The sequence below is a fragment of the Neophocaena asiaeorientalis genome, unplaced genomic scaffold, assembly GCF_003031525.2.
Source record: "Neophocaena asiaeorientalis asiaeorientalis breed wild unplaced genomic scaffold, Neophocaena_asiaeorientalis_V1.1 scaffold55, whole genome shotgun sequence".
Taxonomy (NCBI): Eukaryota; Metazoa; Chordata; class Mammalia; order Artiodactyla; family Phocoenidae; genus Neophocaena; species Neophocaena asiaeorientalis.
The window spans coordinates 4,485,480-4,512,965 of record NW_020175684.1 but is presented as its reverse complement, the minus strand read 5'-3'; positions in this window follow the sequence as shown (position 1 = coordinate 4,512,965).

Sequence of the window (27,486 nt, the reverse complement as noted above, 5' to 3'; positions counted from 1 at the left end):
AGAGCAGTTGTAAGTAGTATTGTGCTCTTAACTATGATTTCCACACAATCACTGTGAATATATAGAAATGAGAATGACATAATTGTGTTGATCATATATCTTGCAACATTGCTAAATTCACTTGGTTCTAGGAGATTGTTTTGTAGACTCCTTGAGACGCGATGTAGTCATGGCATCTTCAAATAGGGGCAGCATTATTTCCTCCTTTCCTATCTGTATGCCTTTTATTTCAGTTTCTTGTTTAGTTGAGTGACTAGAAATTCCAGTACTAGGTTAAATAAGAAAGGGGAGATGAGGCAACCTTGCCATATTTTCCTGATCTTAGCAGGAAAGCATTTAATTTTTCACCATTAAGTATAATGTTAGATTTAATTATATACTTTAAAAATATATATTATTTCTCAATTTGATGTGGTTCCCCTCTATTCCTAGATTGCTAAGAGTTTTTAGAAATGGATATTGACTTTTGTCAAAATCTTGTTCTCTGTCATTTTATATAATCTGTTTTTTCTTCTTCAGGCTCTTGATATGGTGGATTACATTGATTTATTTTCACACATTGAGCCATCATGGCATATCTGCAGTAAATCCTAATTAGTTATGGTATATAATTTTTTTTAAATATTTTGTTGGATTTCTGTGCCTTAGCTTATGAGAAATAATGGAGTACAGTTTTCTTTTGAGTACTACTTTAGGCTGATCTTGGTATCAGGGTTAACACTGACCTCATAAAATAACCTGGAAAGCATCCCTTGTTTTTTACCCTGCAAAAGTAATTGTGTAAAGTTGGTGTTAATTACTTAAATATTTGTCAGAATTCTTCAGTGAAATCGTGTGAGCCTTGAGTTTTCTGTTTTTTTTTTTTGGGGGGGGGTAATGTTTTAATTACAAATTCAATTTCTTAAGTGATTTATCGCACTATTTCTACTTTGTCATGGTTAGATTTTGGTTGTGTGTTTTTTGAAAAAACTTGTTTCTTTATCATTGTTGAATAAGTTGGGTGAAATTGTTAGTAGTGTGCCCTTATTATCATACTGATGGCTGAAATATTTGTAGTGATATTTCCTGTTTCATTCTTAATATTTATATCATCTCCCTTTTTTTTCTTGCCATTCTTTTTAGAACTTTATCAGTTTTTTTTTGTTTGTTTTTTTGAAGAACCAAATTTTGCTGCTTTGTTATCTATTGTTTTACTGTTTTCCATATTATTGATTCCTGCTTTTTAGTCCTTTCTGCTGGTTTTATATTTATTTTTTTTTTTGAGGTAGAAACCCAGATTGTTGATTTCTGATATTATTTTAATGTAGCCAATGTTATCAATAGTTCTTTAGTCATATACTACATATTTTGAGGTGTTGTATTTTCATTTAATTCTAGTTATTTTTTCTTTATTTTTATTCCCTTTGAGACTTCTTCCTTGATATATGGGTTATTTAGAATTGTGCTGTGTTTAATTTCCAAGTTTATAGAGATTTCCTGTTTACTGTTTTCTAGTTTGATTCCATTATGGTTAGAGAACATCCTCCATATTCTCTTTATGATTTTAATTCTTTTAAATTTGTTGAGGATTATTTTATGGTCATGAATAAGAGCTATTTTGACAAAATTTTCTCCTATAATTTCCATTTGGTTCTCTTCTATAACATCTATTTATGATGACATTGTCCCCCATTGGTTTCAAGATAATTTGTAATTCCTTATTAAATTACTTTTATCATGGTTGCTTTAAGAGTCCTTGTCATAAAATTGCAGTATTTAATTTTTCTCTGTGCTGTCCCATCTGATTACCTTTTCTCATCGAAGTTGTTATTTTCTTGGTCTTTGGTATAACAGGTAATATTTCACTGTGTCCTTGATATTTTGACTCTCATGTTAGGACACTCTGGGTCCTGTTTATTTTTCTGTTCTATTTGGCGGGAAGTTCACCTATTTAGGTTAAGTGCACAGGTTCTAGCCTACTTTTGTGAGCTCTGGTTATAATGCCACTTTTATTTTTATAGGCTTGTGATACTACTTGTGTCTCTCTGTTTTATCTCCTGCTGACGGGCTTCCACTGTTCACTAGTCCCTGCTGGTGCTGCCCCAGAAGGCAGATGTGGCTTCCTCGGCCTGAATGCCTGTGACAGAGGAAGGGAGTCTCCAGCCTACAGAGAGGAGAAGTGCCTCCTGGGCACTTTGCTGAGGGTGTACCCAGCCATGTGGTGCTTCTAAATCGAGGAGGGAAGTTTTAAACTTAGTTAAGTAGGAGAGACCTTCCTCTGGCCAATTATTTTGTAGGAGTCATTATAATCTATCTCCTTTGTCAATGCTGCTGTACTTTCCTGATGCAGACTTGACTTCCCTTCATTGTGGGAGTGGAATGTACTGGGCCACTTTTTGTTGATAGTTTGGTAATCAGGAAATGCTGAGCCTCTGGTTGTAAGGTGCCCTTCTTTCATTCCTGGGGTTTCTAAAAATATATATGTGTATATATACTTTTCAGATTCTTTTCCATTATAGGTTACAAGATATTATAAGATAGTCAGTATTACAAGATACTGAATATAGTTCCCTGTGCTATACAGTAGATCTTTGTTGTTTATCTATTTTATATGTAGTAGTGTGAATTTGTTAATCGCAAACTCTTAATTTATCCCTCCCTTACCCTCTTTCCCTGTTGTAACTATAAGTTTGTTTTCTATGTCTATGAGTCTGTTTGTTTTATAAATAAGTTCACTTGTATCTCTTTTTAACATTCCACATATAAGTGATATCATATGATATTTGTCTTTCTCTGACTTACTTCACTTAGAATGATAATCTCTAGGTCCTTCCATGTTGCTGCAAATGGCATTATTTCATTATTTTTATGGCTGAGGAATATTCCATTGTATATATATACACCACATCTTTATCCATTCATCTGTCGATGGACATTTAGGTTGTTTCCATGTCTTGGCTATTGTATATAGTGCTGCAGTGAACACTGGGATGAATGTCTTTTTGAATTAGTTTTCTGTGTATATATGCCCAGGAATGGGATTCCTGGATCATATGGTGACTCAATTTTTAGCTTTTTAAGGAATCTCTGTACTGTCCTCCATAGTGGCTGCACCAGTTTACATTCCAACCAACAGTGTAGGAGGGTTCCCTTTTCTCCACACCCTCTCCAGAATTCATTATTTGTAGACATTTTGCTGATGACCATTCTAACTCTTTTGCCTTTTATCCCCCAACTTTCAGAGGAATTCCTTGCTTCTCTCTTTGCTTCTTCTCTCCCTGGGTTTATATTTTTACTTAATGTGGGCAAGCAGAGAGAAATGACTCTCTGACATCTTCCCTAGACTCGAAGGCCCCTGCCTTACATTTTGAAGGCTCACTCTGGTGGATATGTTGAGAATTAAAATAGGGCAAAGGAAGAAGTAGAGAGACCAATTACAAGAATATCATGGTATTCCATTGGGAAACATTGGTGGATTGTATTAGTTGCAGAAGCAAATGAATTTTGCATAATATTTTCAGATTGAGCCAATAGTATTTTTTAATAGGATGAATAATGTGAACATGTGAAGTTAGAAAATAGAAGTAAAGGAAAACGGCTTTGTGCTCTCATGACCTGAGCAGGAGGAAGGACAGTGATGCCATAATCTACTGTGATGTGGTGAAGAAGTGTCAGGGAAATATGGAGGTCTTGTTTTGGTCATGTTGACCTTGAGAGGGTCATTAGACTTTGAGGCATCTACTAGACGTCCAAGTAAAAAAAAACAGACAACTGATTTTATAAGTCATGTCTTTAGGAGAGAGATCTAGAGTAATGATATAAACAAGGGACTATTGAAGCTGTTATTGCAACAGCATATGTACGAGACTAGGTCTGAAAGACAAGAAGAGCCACCTTGTACACTACAATAGCAATGCCAGCTCGATTACAAGCATCTCTATAGAAGAATTGTGAACCATTTCTATAGCAATGTAATTACTTCACTTTCTTTTTTTTTTTTTAAATCTTTATTGGAGTATAATTGCTTTACAATGGTGTGTTAGTTTCTGCTTTATAACAAAGTGAATCAGTTATACATATACATATGTTCCCATATCTCTTCCCTCTTGCGTCTCCCTCCCTCCCACTTTCAATTTTATAAGTAGTTATGTAGGACTGAATGGTCCAAATGCATGAGATACTCATTAGGCAGATACCTAGCATGAAAGCATACCTAAAGAAAATAGCAAACAGATGTATTTATTGCTGACAAACACACATGTAAAAGCATCCAGATAAATATTTCTATTCTCGTGCCTTTTATGTATCTATCACTGATGATCGCTTGGAATATTTTTGTCTTTTTTAAACTCCATAGTCTCTTTGAGGGCTGAAAATTTTAAATATCAGTTTTATTAGTTTCCTAGGGCCCTAGTAAAAACGTGGGTAGATTAAACATGTAAACATTTATTGCATCACAGTTTTGGAACCTAGAAGTACAGAATCAAGCTGTCATTAGGGCCATGATCCCTCTGAACCCTGAAGAGGAATCAGTCCTTGCCTCTCACTGGTTTCTGGAGGTTTACTGGAAATCTTTGGCATTTCTTGACTTGCTGCTGCCTAACTCCAACCTCTGCCTTTGTTGTCATATAGTGTCCTCCTTGTGTGTGTCTCTTCACCTGCTATTTTCTTATAAGGACACGGGTCCTATTGAAGTTGGGGCCCATCCTACTCCAGCATGACCTCATCTGAGCTTAACTAATGACACTTGCATGACCCTATAAGGTCACCGTCTGAGACACTAGAGTTAGGACTTCAACATATCTTTTCTTGCGGGGGCACAATTTAATCTATAGCACCAGTCATACTTGAAATAAGATACAGTTTTTTAATGAACAAAATGTGTAAACAGGTACGGGAAGAAATAATTGGATTTTTGTGTTAATTTTCAAAGACCATTTATGCAAAAAATCCCTCAAGCAGTTTTGAAGATTTAGACTGTTTTGATAATTACACATTACATCTGCTACAAAGCCTTTTCTCTTTCATTTGAGATGGAAAATTAAAATAACTTAATGACTGACTGCTTACAAAAATTCATTTTAATTATGCTACAAATTGCAGTAATGTCCCTGAGTGTAAGAAAACTATAATACAATGTTCATATTTCTGTTCAGTATATTCATAATTTAGTGTCTCAACTAAATTAAAGATTTTTTTCTTAAAGACAATAAATATTAATATGTCAAAGGATTTATTGGTGATTGCAGCAAACATGCTGATATCTTAAAGTGCTCCATTCATAGTCAATGCTTTCTGAACTGACTTTTGACTCTTTGATGAGCCTAGCTATCTTAGTTATTTTGATTATTTTTGTTACTTTAGAAGATAGCATCATAAAGGTTTTTATCCAATTACCTTTCAGTTATTCAAAGATTTAATTCCTTTTAATTTAGTGTACATTTTGTCTCTTGAAGTTCTAATTTATGTTTCATTTTTGAAATAGAAAATGAGTTGAACTGTATACTACATAAAATAAACATTCTGTGTAATGAGATAATAATTGTGTTAAGCTATAGTCATTTAGACTAAAATTGTTTAATATCAAAGTAATGGTTTGTATCCAAGTTTGCAATAGATACTCTGTGTTTTCAAGAAATTGTGGTGAGGACAGTCTTAATAATCACTTTCAATTTATTTTTTCTGTGAATATTTGGTCAATTGTACTCCATAATCTAATGATGCTGATCTTTATCTGTATCATTATTATAACAAATGCTGTTAGTTCAGGAATCAATGTTTGCAGCTTCAACAATCTGAATAAAAATCTGCTGAACTAATTTTATTTTAGTCAATTACTTTTGGGCAATGAGGAATAAAATAGAGATGAAAAAGATTATGCAGTTTATGTTGGGAGTAAGATACTAAATCCATTTCTCTAAGCTCAGGAGATTTAAATGTTAAAAAGGGAAGTCGTTCTTCAAGGAAGTTTTTTTTTTTTTTTCCTTTAAAACTGGGATAGTTAAAGGAGAAAGTAATCTTTTCAGATAGATTTCTTATATACACTTCCCATATGTTGAACATGCAATTTGTCAGGCAGTTAACTCAGATAGAATTGGAAAGACAAAACCATTTACACAGATGTTTTGAAGAGAGCACTCACTTGGAGTTAGGAATTATAGATTTTAATTAACTTTCCCTAAATAGAGAGACTATAATTTAAATCTCTGATCCTTATTCTCTCAAGGGATAAAAGAATTAGAATTAGACAAAACTATATTCCTTCAAGTTTAATCCCAGTCTGACATTCTATGAAGATAATCAGAGCATTTTTAGGCATGGGAATAGATGTTTTATCACCTTTGTTTAAATCAATGTAAACACATTAATTGGAGCAAATACCACCAACTGCATGCCAATCTCTTCCATTTGTTTCATCTTAGACTATACACTTTCTCCTAGGAGGGTTTTAGACGTTCTTAAATATCTTAAAGATTGTGGCTGTTTTCTTAGCTTGAGATCTCTTTACTCTTAAAAGATTTCTCTAAGGATACTATTTAGACAGTAGCCAAAAGATTTCTCACCCTATATTAACCTCCACAAGTATGGTGAAAGGGTGTACTAAATGTAAGTAATTGGGCACAGATTATGGAGCAGTCCTTGTTCTGTCTTATTTATCATGCCTCAATATCTCTTTTATTCCTCCATGGAAATGATTTGTTTTTATTAACCCCATTATTTGAACAAAGGGCTGAAACTTCAAATAGTTTTAATGATCAACTCCTCTAGTCTTTTATCTGTGTGTATACATATATACACATATACATATATATGTATGTGTGTACTGGCAAACTTTAAATACTTTGTTCAAGAATTGTTAGTTATTTGTGATAATGCAATATCTTAGTTTCTTAGTCCGAAAAATAATAGAATGCACAATTACATTAAACTGAAGAATGGAAATACAAAGACTTATACAGTAATCAACATTATCTTTCAGCAATTAAACCAGCTTCAAGTATGCCTTGTTTAAAAAAAAAGGATTATACCCTGTTTATGTGTAAAACACTTTGGAGTAAACCTGTATTACTACTTTTTTCTTTCGTTACTTCATACTCTACCATTTCTATTGAATGTCCGAGAATTTCAGTTACTTGTTTCCTGTGAGTGAAAAAGGTGTAATAGAAAGAGACAACTTCCTATAACATCCCACCAGAGCTGGGGCATTCCTAGATGTGTAGTGTCACAGTCTGGGAATAACTGAAAGAAATTCTCCTTCCAAACCCTGCTAGCATTATCTATAAAATCCATAGATATTCCCTGATTCTTTAGCTGCAAGAGACCAGTGTTCACTTTAAAGTCAAATAACATGTGAAGAAAATTATGATTATGGAATAGCTGCAGGAAGAGGAACAGTCAGAGTTTGGAATGTTTTCTTTGTATCTCCATATTCCCCCTGGACTCCTCAGCTACATAGCCAATGTACATAATTATATTTTTGTTTCAAAAAGTGTTGATTTCAAATGTGAAAATAACATTTCTGAAATTGGTGTTACTTTAATAAATATTGTTATACAATAAATCCTATTTATTATTTTAAAAAGAAGTTAAAAATGAAAGGCAGTATAATCCAATTATATAGAAGTCTGACTTTAAATACATTGATAATGCATCCTTCAGACCTTTTACTTTACTACCCATGTATATACATTTACAAAAAAGGTTTTACACTACCTGTTTCATGAAATAATTATACATCTGACCATGCATCATGGATATCTTTGTGTATAAGTATAACTGATTGCTCTATATCCTCCTGTGGAAATCATTACATAGATATTATTGTAATTGGTGAATTATAGCTTTTGAATTTTTCTTTCTATAAGAATAATCATAAAAGAGAAGAAAAAGGAATCCAAATCGAAAAGAAGTAAAACTGTCACTGTTTGCAGTTGACATGAAACTATACATAGAGAATCCTAAAGATGCTACCAGAAAACTACTAGAGCTAATCAATGACTTTGGTAAAGTAGCAGGATACAAAATTAATGCATAGAAATCTTTCATTCCTATACTCTAATGATGAAAAATCTGAAAGATAAATTAAGGGAACACTCCCCTTTACCACTGAAACAAAAAGAATAAAATATCTAGGAATAAACCTACCTAAGGAGACAAAAGACCTGTATGCAGAAAATTATAAGACACTGATGAAAGAAATTAAAGATGATACAAATAGATGGAGAGATACACCATGTTCTTGGATTGGAAGAATCAACATTGTGAAAACGACTATACTACACAAAGCAATCTACAGTTTCAATGCGATCCCTATCAAACTACCAATGGCATTTTTCACAAAACTAGAACAAAAATTTTCACAATTTGGATGGAAACATAAAAGACCCCGAATAGCCAAAGCAATCTTGAGGGAAAAAAATGAAGCTGGAAGAATCAGGCTCCCTGACTTCAGACTATACTACAAAGCTGCAGTAATCAAGACAGAATGGTACTGGCACAAAAACAGAAATATAGATCAATGGAACAGGATAGAAAGCCCAGAGATAAACCCATGCACATATGATCACCTTAACCGTAAGTGACACAAGAGGGAGGGGATATGGGGATATATGTATACGTATAGCTGATTCACTTTGTTATACAGCAGAAACTAACACAATATTGTAAAACAATTACACTCCAATAAAGATGTTAAAAGAATAAAAATCATAGTTAATTTTGTATTGAATTATCTCCATTAAAATGACATCAACAAATTTTGAAATAGACTGCCATTAACATATAATAGCACAATATTTATTAGGCTAGACCTCATGCCCTTCACAAAAATGAACTCAAAATAGATCACAGACGTCACCATAAAATGCAAAGCTATACAGTTCCTAGAATATAACATAGGAGAAAATCTACATGATCTTGTGTTTTGTGATGACTTTTTAGATATACCATCAAAGGCATGATCCATGAAATAAAGAATGGAGAAACTGGACCTCATTAAAGTTAATAACTTCTGTTCTGTAAAAGAAAATATCAAGGGAATTAGAAGTCCATCTATAGACTGAGAGAAAATATTTGCAAAAGACACATCTGATAGAAGACTATTATATTAAATGTCAACAATAAGAAAACAGCCCAACTAAGAAATGGGCCAAAGGTGCTCCACATCATGTCATCAAGGAAATGCAAATTAAAACAGTGATGAGATACCACCACACACCTATCAGAATGGCCGAATTCGAGACCACTGCCAACACCAAATGTTGGGAAGGATGTGGAGCAACAGGAACTCTCATTCATTGCTTTTGGGAATTCGAAATGGTACAGCCACTCTGGAAGACAGTTTGGTGGTTTCTTATAAACCTAAACATAATTTTATATGATCCTGTAATCAGGCTCCTCATTATTTACCCAGAGGATCTGAAAATTTATGTCCACACCTGCCAACGAATACTTACAGTAGTTTTATTCATAATTACCACAACTTGGAAACACCAATACTCGCTTCAGTAGGTGAGTAGATAAACTGTGGTGCATTCTGACAATGGAATAATTCAGTTCTAATAAATGAGCTATCAAGACATGAAAAGACATGAGTGAAAGAAATCAATCTGAAAAGGCTGAACTCTGAATGTCTCCAACAATAAGTTATTCTGAAAAGGCACTATGGAGATGGTCAAAAGATTGGAGGTTGCCAGAGAGGGAAGTAGAGGTAAGAGGGGTAGAGATTAATAGGTAGAACACAGAATTTTTTAATGCTGTGAAAATACTGTGTATGATAATCTAATGATGTATATGTGTATATATATATATATATCGTTGTACGTCTCTCCAAACCCATAGAATTTGTAACACCGAGAGAGAACCCTAAGGTAAACTATACACTTTGGGTGAATACAATGTGTTAATATAGGTTAATCCTTGGATAAAAAAGAAAAAACCTGATGAGTGATGTTGATAATGGAGGAGGCCATGCCTTGTGGGGGCAGGGTATACATTTTAAATATCTGTGCTTGCCTCTCAATTTTGTTGTAAACCTAAAACTGCTCTGAAAAAATTAAGTCTTAAATATGTGGGAAAAAAATGGGAGGAAGAAAGTAAATGTACAATGGAGAAATCTGGAAAATATTAATAAACCTTAATTATTAAGGTTAACGCCATCAGAAATGGAACTAGTTAACATTATGTGCCACCCAATGTGATGTGTAGGGAGGAACAGGATGACTCCTGTGAGCTACCTGCCAGAAATGCATACCTTGGACTTAGTCACGGGGAGATATCAAACAAATCCAAATTGAGGAATATTTTACAATGGCTAGTCGGCAGTGGTTAACCTCATGGAGTTAAGAAAGACAGAAGAACCGTTCAAGATTAAAGGAGATGGAAAAATATAACCGAGTGCAACACATTTTGGTGCAGACACTGTTGGAAGAGTTTAACAAAACTTGAGTGGGATCTCAGAGTTAGGGGTATATGAGAGCTCTTTTTGGTATTCTTGTAACATTTTTTCAGTAAGTGTGAAATTGTTTCAAAATAAAATTTGAAAAATAATGTCTCAATCACAGGTCAAAAAAAACCTTTTTATTTGGGAAAATAATAGTGAAGGACACATGTAGTATCAAATAACAGACTTTAACTCAGAGTATCTGAAGTAGCGATAACAATATTTGTTAGGCAATAATTCATTTGTAAGTGTTCAATAAAATTAAAATTTACATATATAAAAATAAAGACAAATGAACATTTAAAGTAAAATGCAATTATTCAAGAATAGATTTTTGCACATTAAGTACTGAGTTAGGGAAATTTACAAGTAGAGGATCTGAAGGCAACTTTAAATATGTAATTTATGTAACATTTTGGTAAAACATTAATTTGTTTTACCAATATTTTTACTGTTACTTTTTGCCACTCATTCTACTAAGCTTTATTGCATGTATTTCCATGTAATGCTCACAATAATCATATCATAAAATATTAGTATCCTCATTTAAGAGAATTATGTTTCAGAAATTTGACTTAACTTGCTCCATACAAACTTACTGAGATTTATCCTAAACAACTTTAACCATTGTAGTTAGTGGTAATTAGCATTATTGTGTGGAAAACCAGTGTATGAAAAATTTCAGTAACTTGAATTAACCTGTAATGACTGCTATTACATGACTTATCCGTATAGTATAGGTAATTGATACCACAATTATTTGAATACTGGCTGCTTTGAATTAAAATAAGATGGAAAATTGGCTAACCTCAGTGTTTTTTGAATAAGTGAATTGTAAAAGCTACAGATACCACTGCTAAGCATAATGAGCATATTAAATTATACTTTATGTATTTTAATGGGAGAATTAATTAGATAATAATTTATTTTATGTATGATACATCTTAAAAATGATTTGAAAACATGATCTCTTTGAGTATATCAAAATATTTCTATAATATAATAAATAGTTTTGGCCTTTGAGAAGAGTTATACCTGATAGTCTTTTATTTTTGTTTAGCATCTATAACTTTTCTCTCAATTTCCCCCCCATCCTTGATGTTCTTAATGAGTTTAAGATGCACATTTAACCGTTGTGTCTTACCACCTGCTCACTAGATTTCTGTCTTACATGGCTATTAGAATATTATCTGGATTCTTCAGAACCTGTCACTACTGATATTGTCAATTTTTTCACAGAAGACACGTGAGTTGGCAAGCTGTTTAGATGCACATGTTACTATGATCCAGTTTAAGGTTTAGAGGAGACAGTAGATAAGATAAAGTCTCTTGTTTCCATTGCAAAACATAAGGTACAATTTATTTTTACTGTTAATTTATATTCAATTAATCTAGATAAAATATATTTTCTTGTTAAGGTTATAATTGTTGACATTAAAAATGACAGGATCAATTGAAAAAGAGTAGATGCAAAGTCATGTAAGAAAGATACTGTTTAAAATAATAAAATTAATAGTATCTTAATATGCCAGATACAGTGTGAGAGTTTATGGATATTAAAATCTTCAGCAAGTGAGGAGCACATAGAAGATAATTATGTCAGAGTGAGTGAGATTCAAATCACTACTTCTGGAAACAGAATAGTCCTCTCTCTCTACCCTCCTCTTCCTCTCTCCCCCTCTATCCCCCTCTTTCCCCATCTTTCCCTCTCTAACACACACACAAACACACACACACACACACAGTTTTTGGTTTTTCCTTCTAAGTAATGTCATGTGAAAATTCATGGAACTTGAATATACCAGATGATGTATTTGCTACTGGAAACAAAGATGAGTACTTCATAGCCATGATCTCTTAGAGCTATTTCTAAATAGAGTAGATCTAACTATCTCAAGTCTACTGTTTTAGTTAGATGGAAGCAAATGTGTTTTTTTGAAAATTCTTACTATTTAAAAATACAGACCTACTAATTATTTATTTTTCTTCTTCTTGTTTTTAATCTTTCTTTTTCTGTTCCCTTGACCCTGTAAATTGAGGGTAACCAGAAAGAGACCTGAGGTCAATCTATTTTAACAGATATTCCAAGAAAGCAACAAAAGAACCAAGAAAATAAAAACACCCTTTTTCACTGAAACCAAAATTGTCTATTTGGAAACTATATGGAGTCTATTCTTTTAAAGCTTTCTCTAAATTGAAACACCTCTTAATCATTTTGCAGATTATTTGTCTTTTTCTTTCCTTATGTTCTTATGTTTATATAGATCTGTTCTTTGCAAAACCTATAGCAACCAAATTTTAAATGACTTTTTCTATTAAAAAAATAACAAAACTTTTTAATGGGAAAGTATCCATAATACAGGAGGGATACTGTCTTCAGTATCAATATTAGATATATAAAAATTTCATATAGTACTAATTAAAAGGTTATTTATATGTATTACTTTGAATTTGTGTACAATGAGATAGTTATACAATTTTATTTTATATAAAAGTATGCTGAACGCCTAACAAAAACTTTCAAGTATTTATGAAAGTGTATTTGACAGAAGAGCTATTTCTGAGGATTATCCATACATATTAATGTCTAAACAAAGGGCCTTCTGTGAAACTGGCATAGGAAATAGAGCCTATTTAGTAATATTAATTATAAATATTTGAGAGCTAGATACACTCAAAACTTCTACAAATTTTGGCTTTTCTTAGCAATTTTCTTTGTAATATGAAGCCACATGAAGCTAAGTTATTGAAGAAAATTCAGTAAAGGAGGTTATCTATATCTGTATAGATATAGAACATATACATAGATATACATATATATCTATATCTGTGTATCTATGTATATTATATACCTAGATGTACATATCATAATTTTACAAAGTGTATTTTTTTTATGAATCAAATCATGGTGAATTTCCTACAGCTACAAATCATATTTGGTATATTGCTTGCCCCCAGATAAGCTGATATCCTAAAGAAAGTTTAAAGAGACATGCTTAATCTTTGATTACTACAACAGGATATATAAAGTGTTAATCTTTTTGAATAGGCAATTAGATAAAAGCAGTAAACAATGTGCTAATTATATGTGTCTAAAGTGTTAATGAGAAGATCAGTGTGGCACAACTATTGTGATTTAACAGAAAAGGAAAAGAAAGCCAGCTGAGAAAGCAAATGACTTGGTAATTGACATTAAAGAATATCAAAAGTCGTCCTTTAAAGTGACAGTGATTTAGTTACTAAATCTGTTTAGAAAGACATATGTTCCATTTAAATTTTTGAAAAATAATAATTTGGAGTATAAAGTTTCCATATGTGAAAATCCTTACAAATTACAAATTCTAAAATTCTAAAATAAAGGTTTAGAATAGTTAATAATAACAGTACACCAATTAAGAAAATATGTAGAAATACAACACAGGGTGATCTCAAGAAGAGTTACCTAAAATCTTAGGTTAGGGATCTTTTGCACTGCCAATTTCTCTTTATTCTTCCTACCGTTTTCATGATTAATGCTACCTCAATTAAGCAAATTCATTCATTCCAGCATATGTTCAACAACTCAAGAGACTGCAGTAACACTAAACAAATTTGGCTCTGCACCATATTCTTGTGCTTGTAATAAAATTATTTCCATTTTATTCTAAAATCATTGGCAGGAAAGATTTCACTTATCTCTATGCTTTGGATTTCTTGTTAATGTTTTACATCTATCATCTCAAGCAACTTAAGTTCTTTTAGAATTGTTGGAAATTTAGCTAGTGACAGATGAATTAGCCAATAAGACCCAGGTTGCTATCACTTTGGACAGTGAAAAGGTTTGCTTTCGAGCCTCCAGCCTCTTAATAATTCTCCTTTCTCATTGCTTTCACACTTTTCCTCTTTCTTCTCTTATCTAGTCTTACCAGCCCACAACTGTTTTTCACCTCATCCCCCAAACAAAATTGCTTCGGTAATGGCTTATTTTCTATCTTATGTTGTATCTTCACATTAAAACTATAATATGTTGAATCTAAATAGACAAGCCTTTTATATGGAATTGCAAGCATCTTGAAGAAAGTGAAGAAGATGTGGGAGAGATTAAGTGTGTACAGGATATTCATAACACCCAAGACATTTTGTTAAATTAACAATAATTTGCTCTGCTTACAAAGAAGCCAACTTGTGATTTCTATAGAAACTATGTGAGGTTGGTTGGTTTAGTGGTTACAAAAGCACTTCTTATCCTTGTTAATCCATATTTCATATCCAAGCATTGATTACTTAGCAAACCAAGTAGAGTGGGAAAATAAGTACATGTATACCTACTCACACAGTTGGACATAATGCTCCAGTATACACCAACTAAGAAAAGTTCAGTTGGTGTCTTTGTGAAGAATAATATTAATAGTACTTAATCATATGAAATAATGTATCCTTTGAATTATTATACATTACCATGGAAAATACTTCATAAGAATCTAAGATGTTTCCCCTATACCGCTAATTAACTTGTAATTAACTAGCAAACCATTCATTGGAAGGGTTTCTCAACCTCAGTCAATTTAAATGTGAATATATTTTGTTTTCTAATAGGATGTTGTAGGTAACATGAGGTGACAGTTCCTTCTTTGGTAATTAGAAATAAATGGAAACACTGAAATATGTCATATTTTTTAAAACTTTGGTAGGCTGTGGAAGAAACAGTATGTAGAGGAATTAAGGAAAGAGATTTTCCTCAGTGAGGTGGATTTTCAGCCATTTCTTTGAATGTACAGTATTAACACGAGGGGAAACAATAAAAGCAAACAGCAACTCTTTCATGTATTTCCATCTTTTTTGAGTGTTTAAACTTACCTAAAGATAGAGTTTTAAGTCAGAGGTTTCCAAGTGAGACATAAATAGACTCACCTAGCTATACACTGCTTACAAGGACTACTATAAGAACATACATCCAAAAGAGCAAAGATGTATTGTAAAGTTCTAATTTCTAAATACTAATGAATGGAAGGTTCTGTCACTCTATTAATAACAAAATAAACCTTAAGAATACATACATTTGGGGGATAATGACTTAACTTTCAATCAACAGAGGCCTACTCCTAAATTTATATGATCCTAATAATACAGGTTTGGACTCTCTAAAACAAAGATTTTGGCAGTATTAAAAGGAAAAATCTGAAAATCAGTACACAGAATTGAAAATGTTAACTAACATTTTCAGGGACTGGTAAATCAGGCAGAAAAAATATAATAATAATACCTAGTGTTTGAATGCATGATTATGAACTTACATCTTTATTTATCAATGAATTTATATATTTTGAACACTACATCCAAAACCTGCAGAAAACTCTTCCTTCACTTATTAAAACTGTTTTTCATACCCAGTGTATGACCAAATAAATTACCATCATACAGCATATTCTCTAATCACAGTGAATTTAATTAATTCCTGTGTCAAATAAGAAAATGTAATACACATTAGAAAAATTTTTCTACAAAAATTAAAGAATCTAATGAAATGTGCCATGTTCAAGCATTTAAAGATTCAGTATGGTTAATTAATTTTTTAGAAAGCCCTTAATTTTCATTGTATTGATCTGTGGATTCAAGAAAATCTCAAGTCATCTGAAGGCTGATTTTCCTAATTTACAATCTGACTTTAAAGCTTATAATGGCAATTTAAAGAACCAAATATGGTAGTATTATCAGAGTGAAAACTTCAGTGAAACTAGAGTCATTGGCTTGAATGAAATTTAAGGTAAATTGACCTAAGTAACATAGTAGACACACATACTGTCACTTTATTTGTAGTAGTGCTGCCACTGCAGTTTAGTTAGACAATGATTGATATTCTCAATCAAGAATGAGTGGAGCAATTTGATATCCTCACAGAAAAAACAAAATTAGCTTTGACCACCCAACATATAATTAACAAAGACTTTTCAAGATTCATCATAGTTAAACATGTGATCTCTTGGCTCTCCTCATTCCCAGGTTACACAGGTCAAATTTTATTTCAGTACATTTATTTACAATTATATATTTAATATTAACTTCTAGAAGTCAGGGATAACACACTTGACTTCCTGGACAAAATAGTTTTTTCCTTGTTGGAAGTAAAAATGCATGTCTGTTTTAATTCATTTTAATTAGAACTCTCTGGTAGTAACTGATAACTCAATTTTAAATACGCTTGACAAAAACATTGCCTTGCTTACAAAAATAAAAAGGTTAGATATCGGATAGACTTTTGGTGACATTATATTGTTTTTTTCTGATCATTGTTCTCAAAGACTAATAAACAGTATTGCCATTATTTGCAAGTATACTTATTATCATGGACAAGATTATATTAAGGGCTTCATATATATTGAACTATGGTTCAAAAAGCAAGACTTAGAGTTTTAAAGAATTTGGAATTGAGAAAGTCTCCAAATCCTTTGTCTTGTGGAATTAGAAATAGATGGGAAACAATTTCATCCTCTTGTTTTCTATCACACAAAGCCTTCTTCTTCCTCTACCCAAATGTAAATAAGTTGAGATAACTTATGTCCACATTCCCCTTGATAACGTATTGCTACTCAAAAACATCAAACAAAATTTAGAGTTAATTTTGGATACACCATGTCAGATTTTACTAGAATAGAAATGTGAAGGAGTGTAATGTTGAATATCCTTAAAAAGAAAATTCATCTGTTATGATGTTTCTGGTCATTTTCTTTTTCCTCTAAGATTTTGATATCTATTTATCTTCTGGAAAAATGGTACCTACAGTTTTGTCTGCAAATAGGAAATTAAATGGGATACTTTTGTAATAAATGGAACTCATCTTTCTTTTCTTTTGACCTTGCCTCCTGTTCTCCAATGTGTGATGTTATTCCATGGAAGAAAGTTTACTAAACTACAGTGTGCTATGCAACTAAACTTACTAGTTTAGCAGTCATCATTTCTGATTTTTTATAACATGTCTGTCACCAGCTTACTGATTATTAGCAAGTCTTTCAAAAATATCTGATGTGTTTTCTCAATTGTCATAGGAAGCTAATTATTCATGCCCAATAGTAGGGTTGAAAAGGCTAGTAAAATATATATAAAAGTATTCAGAAAAATTTGACCCTAAATAATTAGTAATTATTAGTAATATTGAAAATATTATTTAATGTTAATATTGCAGTTATATTTTTTACATTAATCTTAATGGCATATATCTGAATGCATTTATATTTATCATATTGATGAACATAGATGCTGCCTTTGTGTCAGTCCTTAGTACACTGAAGACATGTTCTGCAGGATGGGTGTTCTTGAGACACACCTTTTATAAATTGTGCTAAGTAACATCTCTGGTGTGTTCTTAGAAGAAGAAAAGTTATACCATTTTTCTTGCTCTGAAAATTTATATCTCTATTATTAAAGTTTAAAGAACATTTTCAGAATAAATGTGACAAAAGTAAATTTCCACCTTACTTCCTATTCTCCCAAATTATATCACCATGTGCACATTTGCTCAGGTCAAAACTCTAGATTAATTCTTCTATCTCGATCCCTTAACACCACTTAACTCAAACAATGGCATGCACTTTTTGTGCTACCTCCAAATATAGCTCCAACTCTTCCCTTTTTTACTACTTCCCATCATACAAAGCTATTCCCCGTCAACAGCCTCTTAGATATTGCCCCTTGCTGGAGGGACCTAACAATCTTCCTCCTTCCATTTTTGCCTGACCAAAGTTAATTTTCTACAATGCAGCAGATAATCTCCTCAAAATGTAGATGAGATCTGACCACTTTCCTGCTCATTGGGATTTTCCAGTAAATTCTTACTGCAAACATCTTCCCATACATGGTCCTATACCAACTGGTTCCATTTTTCTCTTCATTCTAACTTTATACTTCTCTCTCTGGCATCCTCAACCATATGGAACTTTGTTCTGTCTCCTCAGATTACTGTGATAATTTCCATTGAAGCAAATTGTTTTCTTATATCTAGAATTCACTTTCTCCACATTTTTATATTGTTTCTTCTTTGTCTTCTAGTTCACATGAAATAGTTCACACTATTTCAGACACCTCCTTTACTTTTTCCTTACCATTACCCTGTTCTAATTACTTCAGAGTACTTATATGTCATTGAAATTATATTAGGTTGTATACTGTTTGTGCTTATGGCCTTAACCACTGTGGCATGACATTTATCAGTCGTGTTCACCAATGTATTAACTGTGCTTAGAATGATAGATGGTTCTTTTCAAAGAGTTAAATTATTTCAAGTATCATATTTGGTTACAGAGGTAAAAATACAATCCTAGAACTAAAGTGACCTTAAACAATAAGGATTAACTTCTCACTCTTGTTAACATTGTCCATTTCAGACAAACTAGAGGTTCTACTCCACATCTCCTCACTCCAGGCATCCAGTCTATTGGAGGAGCCACTAAATTGAAATTTTTCTGTCACTGCAACCGAGGGAAAGAGATGGCACTTGGCTTTTCTATTGGCAATTAAATTCTTCTATCTGGCAGTGACCCACACCACTGCTTTTTACAATTAATTAGCCTAAACTAGTCAGAAGGACCAAGCAAATATAAAGTAATAAATGGTAAAATAACATCGAATAGGGAGGCAGAGAGATGAAAATATTTGGCAACACAGCACAATAACTATTACAATTCATAACAGAAAACTCAGGGAAACTTAGATTTACTGGCACCATAGCCATAATCAGATATACAGTGGCATCGGGAAAGGTATTGCCAAATTTAAAAACAAATCTCCCTTAGATAAAACGTCAGGGAAAAAGAAGTGGGTTAGACAGAGCCAAGATAAAGTATTTTTATTCATATTTCTTATATATATTTTTTATATTTCCTACCAGCAAACAGATTTTTTCCTTATCTCCTGCTAGTTTAAGGAGCAGAAAAAGTCTGGGAAGGTAGACAGGGAGTTATCTACCTCTTAATCCTGCTGGTTTAATATATTTTTGAGCTTTTATAACCTAGCTTATTCTTGTCCTTCTGTCATAATATTGTACAGTCAGGACGTGATTGACAGAAATTCACCTTTTTGTATGAAATTTTGAACTTAATTCCCAGACCTATAGCTTCTATCATTATTATCAAGTTCAAAAAATAAAAATAAAAAATAAAAAACACAACAATGTAATCTAATGTAAATGTAATGTTAATGTAACTGCTAATGTAATGATTCCCTGGTTTACACAAAGGTGGCAATCCATTTTTCCTCACTTCATTTAGGCATATTAGTTATTGATCAAATTCTTTTAAGAAAATTATATAACTCTTTTGAATTTTCTTTACCAATTAGCTATTTACCGTAGGATAAAGATTATAAAAATGTCTACCTTTATGGGGGCTTCCCTGGTGGCGCAGCGGTTGAGAGTCCGCCTGCTGATGCAGGGGACACGGGTTCGTGCCCCGGTCTGAGAACCTTTATGGAAATAGGTACTTACTATTTTATATTTTAATTTGTCTAATTTAAGAGAAGTTTAGGGCAGAAGACATAAATAGACATTTCTCCAAAGAAGATATACAGACTGCTAACAAACACATGAAAGAATACTCAACATCATTAATCATTAGAGAAATGCAAATCAAAACTACAATGAGATATCATCTCACACCAGTCAGAATGGCCACCATCATAAAATCTAGAAACAATAAATGCTGGAGAGAGTGTGGAGAAAAGGAAACACTCTTGCTCTGCTGCTGGGAATGTGAATTGGTACAGCCACTATGGAGAACAGTATGGAGGTTCCTTAAAAACTACAAATAGAACTACCATATGACCCAGCAATTCCACTACTGGGCATATACCCTGAGAAAACCAAAATTCAAAAAGAGTCACGTACCAAAATGTTCATTGCAGCTCTATTTACAGTAGCCCGGAGATGGAAACAACCTAAGTGTCCATCATCGGATGAATGGATAAAGAAGATATGGCACATATATATAATGGAATATTACTCAGCCATAAAAAGAAACGAAATTGAGCTATTTGTAATGAGGTGGATGGACCTAGGGTCTGTCATACAGAGTGAAGTAAGTCAGAAAGAGAAAGACAAATACCGTATGCTAACACATATATATGGAATTTAAGAAAAAAAAAAAATGTCATGAAGAACCTAGGGGTAAGACAGGAATAAAGACACAAACCTACTAGAGAATGGACTTGAGGATATGGGGAGGGGAAAGGGTAAGCTGTGACAAAGTGAGAGAGTAGCATGGACATATATACACTACCAAACATAAAATAGATAGATAGTGGGAAGCAGCCACATAGCACAGGGAGATCAGCTCGGTGCTTTGTGACCACCCGGAGGTGTAGGATAGGGAGGGTGGGAGGGATGGATACTCAAGAGGGAAGAGATATGGGAACATATGTATATGTATAACTGATTCACTTTGTTATAAAGCAGAAACTAACACACCATTGTAAAGCAATTATACTCCAATAAAGATGTAAAAAAAAAAAAAGAGAGTTTACATATATAAATATAGGGCAATTAAATAAAGGAAATATTTGAGTCTGAGTCCATTTTGAGAACTGTCCTAATTATAATGCTGATACCAATCAATACTCATTTGAATGGAATTAAATTAATCCAAATTGCAGTAGTAATTAAATCCTTTGTCAGTACCTATTGAGGCTACAGAAACTTTACCCTCCCATGATAAACAAATTATGATGGCATCAGAAAACATTAGCAATGAAGCCAAAAATAAGAGGTTAAACATGCATTGAGAAAGACTAGAAATTAACTTTCCTTATATTTTTAATTAAACATGCATCATTTAACATTATATAATTTATTTTACAGACATCTAATCTCAAACAGTAATGAATGCATTTGATCTGCAATAAGTCATTTATTTATAAAACAAGAGTTGCTAGAACATCATAGTCTAGAGCAGAGCACACTGAAATCTTAATGCATTGTGAAATGGTCATCTTAGCTGGAGAGTGGGCATTTAAAATTCCCAACTGATATTCATGATAAGGCATAGCTTATGTTCTAAACTATATTCTGTTTTTAATATTTCGTCTTGTTATAAAGCTAAAATATTTTAAGTCAGTTTCTCAGGATATTTGTTCTTAGAGTGATTCTGGCTCATATATACATGTTTTTGAATGCACTATTGTTTCACCTCAAATGATTTTCAGAAATTATCTAAAATTTTGTCATATTTCTATCTGTGTCATATGAGCAACATAAATATAAACAGTTTCATTAGTTCTGAAAGAAATACAATTCATTGAGCAAAGGCTCCCCCTTTCCATTGAGATAGTTTTTTTGTTGTTAGTGTCATACATGTCTTTGTGTTATAAATATGTGGCCCCAAAATAAATTTACCTGCATGTACCTGATGTTTCCTGTGGCACTACTGAACCCTGATTTTCTGCTTTCATTAGACAAATTAAAATTGTAGAATTTTCTACATTGACATTCATTCATTCATGTGTTCAATAAATATATATTGAGTGCCTATTCTGTTCCTGGTGCCACATTAGAATCATGAGGTGTATTAGCAAACAAAACTGCCAAACATGTGTCTGCCTCATGGTCAGCCTTATCTTTTGAATGGGGCCATTGGAACAAAGACCTGAAGTTGGAAAGGGACTTGACACGAGATGTGTGGGGAAACCAATTCCAGGTGGAGAGAACAGTTAGCAAAGGATGCTAAGGGAAGCAAAGGTTTGAGTGTCATCCAGAGGATATTGTGGCTGGGGGATGATGTGAAGTGGGAAGTAGTAACTGATGGATCCAAGTATGAATGGGGCAAGATTGTCTAAAGCCTTGTTGGCCATTGTAAGAATTTACACTTATACTCTGAGTAAGATGGGAAGCCATTATAGGGTCTGTACAGGAAAGAGACAAATACTGCTTAATTTTTTGAACAGTAACTCTGGCTTCTGTATGGATTATGGACGTCAGCAGAGTTTGGGGGTAGGAGTAGAATACAAGCAGGGAAAAGAGTGAAAATGTAATTGGGTGGTTCCACTTTTTAAAGAACCATGCAAGGGCTTCTCTCACAATTCTACCTGATAATTCTGAAGTGGATCCTGTTATCACTGTAGAGACAGGAAAATGGACACACAAATACTAAAGAATTTTCTCAACTTACTATAGTTCAATAACAAATAATGGTTTACATTCATACTCATCATTAGCATTTTAATCATTTTTATAATTAACAGATGCAGGGAATATACATTTTGAGAGAGGGAGAGAGACAGTCTCCCAAATCCCAGTATATTCACATCAACTGTGAACCTTACAGATCATTCCTGAATCTTGGATACTGCCCAGTTCCACATTCTTTCCACAGATGAATAAAGAATCATTTTCCAGATAAAATATAAAATGGAAGGGGCAGGAATTTTGCTGTTGATTGGTGCAAATATATTGTCTACTATATACAGATTAGAGATACATTAAAAACTAAAGAGAATAAGTTAAATGTGTAATTCATTGCAAGAATAAAAGGATGTAACTAATGAGGGAATAAAGTAATATTAGAGAGATGATAAAAAGAAGAAATAGCTGATTTAATGTTATACTTAAATTTCTCTTAAACAAATCCAAAGCAAACAAGATGGGACATATGAGTCTTACTGGATTCTAATGTAAATGAATTACATGTTTTAAGAGTGTGTGTGCGTTTGTATAAAATGAAGGAAAACAATCCTTCCCCTGACTTTTTAAAAGGAAGCTACTGATACTCTATTAGCATAGCAAAATAATTACATTTGGTTGGTTTATTGGAATAGAAAACACCTGTTTTCAAATGGATTCACCGTTAGTACTCTTCTGAAGGATTCAGCAATGGGGATCAATAATTTTTCCATTAAAAAAATACAAATAAACACATCACTCATAATCTATGCCAGGTGATCACTAAATTTGGAAGTCCCACTGGTCTACTTCAGGAATCTCAGCAGAGGGATTCTTAACCCATTGTTTTCAGCTACCAGATTTAGAGCTGGGACTTTCTAAAGAGTGTTCAGTTATCCTTTGTGTGTAAACGACGTCTGGGTCATTGATAATTGACCTATTTTTAATGAAAATTCTTTAATATTCTGTAACCACATATCATGTCTAATGGCCTTTTTTAATACTTACTAAGAAAAAATGTTGTTACTTTGTTTAACACCATTTGATTTTATGAATCAAATTTATTTCTTCACAATTTTATTATAAAGTTTTTCATGATATTTTAAATTGTAAAAAAGCTCTGAACATTAAAAGATTTCTAAAAATCTGTTCCTATTTAATTAAGAGATTTAACTAAATGGATATAGATTAAGGCAGTAAAATTAACTTTTAAATCATCTGAAATTATTTAGATTTGATTTGGAAAATAAGCTTCTATTGCTCTACTGACCTTTTATTTAACTAATGATTGTCCTTCTATTTATAAATGATTTAATATTAAATTAACAGATAAGTATATTATGGAAAATAATTCTGATTCATATCTAACCATCAGTCACAATGATTTGATCCATGATGCCATGCTGTAAAATTTGCTTTAAAAAATACATTATGAAAACTGAACTTTTGAGTACTTCATATTATGTATATTTACCCTTGATGATTTTATATTTACTAGGAAGATCAATACTGAAGATTCAAAATGGAGTTTATTTCCGATTTATATTCTATAAAATATAGCAATAGTATTGATATAATATTGGAAATGACAGCCACAGAGGGAAAAAACAAAAACAAAAAACAAAAAACTGAGTTTACTAATAATATAGGAGAATAAATCTGCTTAAAAGACCCAATTATTTTTTTTTATAAATCATCATAAATTGTGAGTCACATTTAATTTTTCAAAGATTCCCATATAACCAGGAACATTTTTAAAGATCCTGAAAAGTGACATTTTCAGAGTGGTGCAAACATCAGAGCAAATTATATGATATATTCCATTTTATCTCTACTTCCTACTAGGCCTCAAAAACAGTTTGTATACACTGCATAAAAAATGTTTACTCCTTTATCCAGAAATTTGTAAAGAGATATGTGGGCTGATTCTCTAAAGATGAGGAATTTATCAATTTTTAACACAGATTAACTGAGAATTACTCATACAACTGCCCTTATATACAGTTTGATGACAAAGTTTATTTAATGTATGTTCTGGGGCCACAATTGATTTTTCTTTTTTTTAGAATACAGTGCACATAACTATTTTAAAAGACTCTATGTATTTATCTGTTTATCAACCTTGCTCAAAATAAACCATGAGTTGGAGACATCAGACTGGAAATTGGATATTTTGGAGTGATTGATACTGAAAATGTAAATCTCACTACAGTATAAAAACATGTGGGATAAAGCTAAAACCATGCTCAGAGAAATTTATCACTTAAAAGCATGTATGAGAAAAGAATAAAGGCCATAATCAATCATGCATACATGAATCCTAAGAAAGTAAAAACAATAGTTTAACATCAAAAATATTAGAAGTAATTGCATATAAAGATATGAGCTGAAATTAATGAAATAGTAAATAAATGTACAGTAGAGCAAATCAACAAAGCCAGAGTTTGGGAGGTGGAGTCAAAATGGCCGTGTGGGAAGACGCTGATTTAGCATCTCCCCACAACTAGGGCACCTGCCGGCTGCTGGTGGGAGACCCTGACTCCCAAGAAGATGGGAGGAAACCCCTAGTGAACCAGTAGGATGTAGGCGTCCTGAGTGGGGAGGAAAAGTGGAGGCCAGAAAGGATCAGTGCCCCTGAGGAGGAGATCAGGGAAGGCAGGTGGGAGGGACCCTCTGGGAAGAGTGGGAGAGGAGTGGAGGGTGTCTGCCCCACCCACTTGGGCACAGGGAGCCTGCTGAGCTCCAAGGCCCATCCCCTGCCCTCCAAAGCCCCATCCAGGCTGCGTGGGTCCTTGGGGGCATAGGAGGGAGGCCAGGGAGAGCAAGAGAGACAGGCCGGAGGGGTCCTCCAGGACCAGAAGGAGCAGGAGAGGAGAGTAGGGCATTTATCCTACCCACTCGAGCCTGGGGAGCCTGTTGGGCTCCCAGGTGAGGTGCCCTACCCTCTGAAACCAGGGCTGGGGGCACAACTGGGCCCCTTCTGTTCCTTGAGCCTAAACCCCACCACCCATGGCCCTCAGGACCTTTTCCAGCCCTGTGGGATCTAAGCATAGGCCCAACCCACCACCCAAACCTCGCCCTTGTTTAGGTCCCACCCTCCGCAGCCAAGGCCTTTCCTCCCATTTTTTTCTTTATTTTTTTTTCCTTCCTCCTCTCTTTTACTATTGTGGGACTGATGTACCTTCCAGTTGCTGATTCATATATATATATATTTATTTATTTATTTATTTATATATATATATATTTGTGTGTGTGTGTGTGTGTGTGTGTGTGTGTGGTACACAGGCCTCTCACTGTTGTGGCCTCTCCCATTGTGGAGCACAGGCTCCAAAAGCACAGGCTCAACAGCCATGTCTCACAGGCCTGGCCGCTCAATGGCATGTGAGATCTTCTCAGACCGGGGCATGAACCCGTGTCCCCTGCATCGGCAGGCAGACTCTCAACAACTGCACCACCAGAGAAGCTCTATATTTTTATTTTTATATTCTTTTTAACATATCTGTTAGTTTCCTAGTCTAATTTTATTTTTTACTTTCTTATTATCTTTCCTTTTTTCTTTTTCTTTTTTTTTTTGCTACCCCAAAAGGCTTGCGGGATCTTGGTTCATGAGCTAGGGGTCAGGCCAAAGCTCCTGCAGTGGGAGCTCTGAGTCTGAACCACTGGACTAACAGACAACCTCAGACCACCCTGGGAGTATTCATCAGATTGAGGTCTCACGAAGGTCCTCATTTCAGCACCAAGACCCAGCTCTACCCAACATCCTACAGACTCCAGTGTTGAAAGCCTCAGGCCAAACAACCAGTAAGACAGGAACATAAACCCACTCATTAAAATATAAAACAAAATGAGACAGCAAAAAAATAAGTCACAGATGAAGGAGCAAGGTAAAAAACTATAAGACCAAATAAATAAAGACGAAATAGACAATCTACCTGAAAAAGAATTCAGACTAATGATAGTAAAGATGATGCAAATCTCAGAAATAGAATGGACACATGGATTGAGAAAATACAAGAAATGTTTAACAAAGATCTATAAGAGCTAAAGAACAAACAGATGAACAACACAATAACTGAAAAGAAGAATGCACTAGAAGGAATCAATAACAGAATAAAACAGAATAACTGAGACAGAAGAATGAATAAGTAAGCTGGAAGGCAAAATGGTAGAAATATCTGCTGAGGAGCAGAATAAAGAAAAAGGAATGAAAAGAATTAAAAACAATCTCAGAGGCCTCTGGGACAACACTAAACACACCAGGTTGTCTTTTGGTCTTATTTATGGTTTCCATTGCTGTGCAAAAGCTTTGAAGTTTCATTAGGTCCCATTTGTTTATTTTTGTTTTTATTTCCATTTCCCTAGGAGGTGGGTCAGAAAGGATCTTGCTGTGATTTATGTCATAGAGTGTTCTGCCTATGTTTTCCTCTAAGGGTTTGATAGTTTCTGGCCTTACATTTAGGTCTTTAATCCATTTTGAGCTTATTTTTGTGTATGGTGCTAGGGAGTGGTCTAATCTCATACTTTTACATGTACCTGTCCAGTTTTCCCAGCACCACTTATTGAAGAGGCTGTCCTTTCCCCCTGTACATTCCTGCCTCCTTTATCAAAGATAAGGTGACCATATGTGCATGGGTATATCTCTGGGATTTCTATACTGTTCCAATGATCTATCTTTCTGTTTTGGTGGCAGTACCATACTGTCTTGATTGCTGTAGCTTTGTAGTATAGTCTGATGAAAGGGAGTCTGATTCCTCCAGCTCTGTTTTTCGTTCTCAAGATTGCTTTGGCTATTCGGGGTCTTTTGTGTTTCCATACAAATTGTGAAATTTTTTGTTCCAGTTCTGTGAAAAATGCCAGTGGTAGTTTGATAGGGATTGCATTGAATCTGTAGATTGCTTTGGGTAGTAGAGTCATTTTCACAATGTTGATTCTTCCAATCCAAGAACAT